This window comes from Peromyscus maniculatus, chromosome 1 (genome assembly GCF_049852395.1).
Source record: "Peromyscus maniculatus bairdii isolate BWxNUB_F1_BW_parent chromosome 1, HU_Pman_BW_mat_3.1, whole genome shotgun sequence".
Taxonomy (NCBI): Eukaryota; Metazoa; Chordata; class Mammalia; order Rodentia; family Cricetidae; genus Peromyscus; species Peromyscus maniculatus.
The window spans coordinates 206090717-206096716 of NC_134852.1; positions in this window are offsets into that span (position 1 = coordinate 206090717).

Below are 6000 nucleotides of genomic sequence, written 5' to 3' on the forward strand. Positions count from 1 at the left end.
AACCTTCTTAGTTGTTCTCTGACCTCCACACACGCCCAGTGGCACATACTCACACCTACACAGACTTTTTTTTTTTTTTGGTAAGTAAAAGGTTGGGAATTTAGCTCAGTGGTAGAGTGCTTGCCTTGAGTGCACAAGGCCCTGAGTTCAATCTCCATTGCTGCCAAAAAAAAAAAAAAAAAAAAAAAGGAAAATATATATATGTAAGTACTCCTCATTCTGCCTTTCTCTTTGGGAGGCAAAGCGAAAGAAATTTTTATCTTCCAAACCTAAGCATTCCAATAAACAGTGATTCTTCAGGACTCGAGTTAATAACAGGTTAATATCCTGACTATGTACTGAGGGGGCTATGGCAAAAAATTCCTTCAATAAACTTCCACCTGAAGGGACTTTGAAAATAAAATCCTTGCAGTAGATCAAATGAAAATACAGCTTCTGAGAAGATTTTTGACTTTTCCAAATGTTTCTATGTGCTCTAATGAAATTGACAGCTATAGGAACTATGATGAGTGAGGTCCTCACAAACATATAATATGCTCTCTCGCTCTCTCTCTCTCTCTCTCTCTCTCTCTCTCTCTCTCTCTCTCTCTCTCTCTCTTTCGTAAACTTAACTAAAAGATAGGCTTATGGTTACACCCTAGAGAGGAATGGGAGAAGAAAGCCAACTTTCAGAATTGTAGAGTCTGCCAAAACAATGTACTGTAAATTAAGGGTGGGAGAGCGCATTTGGCTCGGTTCACAATCTACTCACCCTTTGTCTTCAGTGAAAACTGAACTCAGACCTTTTGATATCTGAGTTCCATTTGCTCTTGGCAAAGCTCAGTTCTCTGGTTCAAATAAAAAAAATTTTTTTAAACCTTATGAGGCCCACAGGGTTTCTTGGACATCAAATGGTGGTTGCGAAAACAGTGTTTTGATGAGCTAAGTGTGACTGAATCCCAAACATACAGAGTACGTACAGAGTAAGGATTTTCTGGAGCACAGAGACCCTCCTATGCTGCTGGGGGGAAGGCTGGGGGCAGTATGCGGCCTGTCTCTCCCTTTAAGGGGTATCCTTCTTTACAGTGTTTTATCCTCTTCTCAAGAAGCCTTCGGGTGGAGGGAGGAAAGCCTTTGCCAAATAGGAAAGGAAGCAAGCATGATGTTGATTTCTCACAGTCCTTTTCTGGTTACACTTGAACACATGGCTATGACCAGAGGAGGAGGTCAGGAGAGGATCTCTAGCCCAGCTCTGCCACTGAATGGGAGGATGTCTTTAACTCAGGCACAGCCCTCTCTCCCCTGATGCCCTAAGCTTCTCTGCAGCTGTCAGGACCTATGCAGAGAATCTGAAGATGGGAGCTATGCTCTGTGAGGCCTTCACTGGGTTCTTCTGTAACAGCGTTATTGGGGAAACATGCACATACCGTACAATTAGCCTGTTTACAGTAGAGCTCAGTGGGTTTGGGTTATCACAGCCATCACCACAGGCAATTTCAGGCAATTTTCTTCATCTCAGAAAGAGATCCCTGCCCTTTGTATTCACTCTCCACCCCTTATCCTCATCTTCCATACCCTAGGGAACTGCTAATCTTTCTGTCTGAGTAAACTTGTCTCTTCTAGAAATTGTATATAAATGATATTGGATATCGGAGTTTTTGACTGGCCCTTTTCACTTAATGTCATTTTTAAGATTTTGGGGTTTTGGTTTGGTTTTTATGGTTTTTATTGTTGCTGCTATTGCTGCTGTTGCTGCTGTTTTGTTTTGGGGGTTTTGTTTGTTGTTTCGTTTCTCAAGACAGGGTTTCTCTGTGTAGCCCTGGTTGTCCTAGAACTACTCTGTAGACCAGGCTGGCCTCAAACTCAGAGATGCACCTGCCTCTTCTTCCCAAGCACTGGGATTAAAAGTGCATGCCACCAAACCCAGCTTTGTTTTTTTTTAATAATTTTATGATTTTTATTTTATGTGCATTGGCATTTTGTCTCCACGTATGTCTGTGTGAGGGTGTCAGATCTTGGCATTACAGACAGTTGTGAGCTGCCATGTGGGTGCTGAGAATTGAACCTGGGTCCTCTGGAAAAGCAATCAGTGCTCTTAACCACTGAGCCATCTCTCACAGCCTCCCAGCTTTGTTTTTTATTTTTAATTGCTTGTATTGTGTCTGTGTGGGGATATGTATATGTGAGTGCAAGTGCCCTTGAAAGCCAGAAGAGGGCATCAGATCCCCTGGAGCTGGATTTTCAGGTGCTTGGGAACACCCTAAAATGGCATTTTAAAGTTTATCCATGTTGTAGCATGTACCGGTACTTGATTCCTTTTTATTTCCAAATGCACTAATAATATCCCACGTAGTGGAGGATTACCTTTCACCAGTGACTGAACATAAGTGATGTTCCCACTTCGGGGGTACATGAACATAGAGGTTTGAATGAACATGTTCCCTGTAAGCTCAGATGTTTGAATGCTTCAGTACCCAGTTGGTGGAGCTGTTTAGATAAGGAAATGTCACTGGGGGCAGGCTTTAAGATTCCAAAGCCTCACACCGTTGCCAGCACCTTCCCCCTGCTTCCTGCGTGCAGTTTATGAGCTCTCTGCTTGCTCCTCCAGCCATTGTGCCTGCCACTTCCCAGCCATGATGGACATCAATCTGTCTGGTACCCTCAGCCCAAACAAACTCTTTCTTCTATGAATTGCCTCGGCCATGATGTTTTATCACAGCAATGGAGAAGTAACTACTACAATGAGCAATGCTAGTATTGAAGTTCATTTACAGCCTTTCATTTGCACATATATTTGCTTGTTTTGAGTAGGTAGCTAGGAGGTAAAGAGTTCATCACACAACCATTCCATTTACCCCTTTGAGGAACTGCTACTGTGTTTTCAAGGATGACTGACTGGGGTCATTTCCCGTTCCCAGCACCACTGCGAGGGCCCAGTCACTATCCTCACCACACTTACTGTCTTCTTTCTTTTCTAGCCATCCTGGTGGGTAGGAAGTAGAATCTCACTGTGGTTTGGGTCTCTATTCTCCTGACACTAATGACAGTTAGCTTTTTTTTTTTTTTCTTCATGTTCTTATTACATTTGTGTGTCTCAACAGGATGATGTGTCTTTTCGGACCCTTCTCCAATTTTAAATTCAGGTTGTTTATCATTGTTATTGTTGTCAGTATTGTTGAACTATAAGCATTCTTTATATATTCTAGATGCAAATCTCTTATCAAGTGTATGATTTGCAAATAATTTGCCCCCTTAAATTGCTGTAGGTCATTGCATTTCAAATTCTGCTGAGGAGCTGGAGATGAGTCAGTGGTTAAGAGCACTTGCTGTTCTTGCAGAGAACCTGGGTTTGGTTCCTAGCACCCAGCTGAGGTGGCTCATTACTACCTAGAATCCAGTTCCAGGGGATCTAATGCCCCCTTCTGGCCTCCACAGACTCCTGCGTGCACATGGAGCACATATGTACACATAAAATAAGATTAATAAATAAAACTTTAAATTCTGATTAAATGGCAACACTTCAAAAGAAGATGTCAGTATGTAAACACCCTTATGTTCAGTTTCATTTGAAAACTCACATTGCTTTGGAGACTTCGCCCTTCCTTCCGTTCAGGAACGGGCAGCACACGGGGAGGGGGCAGCCCCTCCCCCAAAGATGAGGTAGGCAGCCCTCCATCTGGGAAGCGGACCGCCCTTCTCTACCTGCCCGACATCTGATTTGTGACCCCTCTTCCCAGAGAATCTAATGAAGCGTGGCCTGGGTTTGAACCCCACTGAAGTTGTCCTTGCGATCGAATTAAGCAGCTTCTTGCCAGAATGCTGTCGCCTTTGGCACCGGAACAGACTTCCTCCCAACTTCACACCGGCCAGCAAGCCCTCCACTCTAGGTATTTTGCAATTTTGGTTTTTCAAGTCCCGGGGCAAGTCAGTGGGACTTGGCAGAACTCCGGCAGTTCTGCCAGGACTGATGTCATGAGTGTCCCCTGCCATATGCATTCTCATTACTAACTCAAACCAGCCAAACAAACAAATGGAGCCAAGAAAACAGACCAACAGGCTGCTTGAGCTTCAAAACACCACATTAAAATACTCAGAAAAAAAAAAAAAAACAGTTCAGTGCTTAGGCCCACATCCAAGAATGAAAATCACCATTTCTCATTCTTAACCATCACTTGCCCTGGTCACAATTTGCCTGATAAAAGGCCTGTCTTGAAATAAGCTAGGTACCCCTAAATCTATATGTTAGTGAAATGGCTGTTTGTATGGCATGTGAGCACGTGGGGTGAGCACATGGCGGGGTGCACCCATACGTGTACATGGAAGCCAGCGGAGGGTGCTGAGTGCACCATCACTCTCCACCTTATTCCCATGAGACAGGGTCTCCCTGAACCTAGAGCTAAACTGGCAGCTACAAACCCAGACAGTCTCCTGTCTCTGCTCCCCACAGCATCAGGTTACAGGTGGGCAGGTAGCCACGCCCATCTCTTTATGTGGATGCTGGGGATTTGAGCTGCAAGTATTCTCATCCCTGAACCATCTGCCCAGGTTCCTTATTCATAACATTCCTATTCCTGTTTCTCACCGGCCTTTATCTTTTTACCTCTTGCTTCCCTTAAATATTCTTTTTCATTTAAACAGCTTTATTGGAATATAGTTCAGATACCTTACAATGCGTCCACTAAAAGATTACATTTTGGTGGGGTTTGTGTGTTTGCAGAATTGCACATTCATCACCACAGTCCATTTTGGGCATTTTTATCACCATGCAAAGAAACGTCATATCCTTTAGCATAACTCATTTCCTTCACTCTTCCCAGCCTTGAGTGTCCCCCACTCTGCTTTCTCTTTCTTTGCTGTAACCTTGACCACTTCATATGAACATATGCCACTCTGGCCAGCTTCTTTCACTTAGCACAATGTTCTCAGGATTGATCTATGATGTAGCACGTCCACAACTTCTTTTATTGCAGAATAATCCATTGAATAGGAATGCCACTTTTTGTGGGGTTTGTTTCATTTTATTGTTGTTTTTGTTGTATGTGTGGTATGTGTACACTGGTGAGTATATGCCAAAACGTGTATGGATGTCAGAGGACAACTTTGGAGTCAGTTTTCTCCTTCTGCACTGGGTTCTGGGTATTGAAATTAGGTCTTCAGATGTGTGCAGCAAATGTGAAAGCCATCTCAGCACTCCTGATTTTACTGTATTTTTTTGAAACAGGATCTTGCTGTATAGCTGAGGCTAGCCTCAGATGCACTGTATACCTCAAAGTAACCTCAAATTCACAATCCTGCTTTAGCCTCCCGTGTGTTGGGATTACAGATGTGTACCGAGCCACGTTTTATCTATTCATTCAAACAGACCTTAGAGATTTTCTACTTTGGGAGCACTGTAAATAATGCTGCTATAAACATTTGGGCATAACACATTCTAAAAACACATGTCTCACTAAGGATAGAATTGCTTGATTGTGTTGTAATGCTGTGCTTAATATTTTGAAGAACTGACCAACTTTTTAAGAATGACTGCTCTGCTTTGCACTCCCAGAAGCTGATGGCTAAGGGTTCAGTCTCCTCTGAATCATTGCTATTCTTGTCATGCTTTGTTAATATGGATTCCATCCTTCCGTCCACTCTCCCCAGATTTCAGATGAAATTCCTGATGGTATTTGCCATTTGGGGAATCATAGTAGCATTTAATTTAAGGATGACCGTTATTTAGCCTCTCCTTCTAGGAAATCTATTGGGGGAAAAACAGCCTTCAGGGACTTCTTTACAATTTACAACCAATTATGTTTCTACAGTGCAGCATAAGCCTGCAATTCTAAGTGCCTAGTCTGAGTACATTAAATACAAACAGAACGGAGCTAAATTCAAGCCATGGACATGGAATTTGGGAAGTAGAAGAAATCCTAAGGATTCGTTCACCAACAGTTTCGTTTCATAGATCTAGATTCTAAAATCAAACCAAGAGACTCATGTGAGCACAGCTATTTATTATAGAATAAGACTGAAACCTGA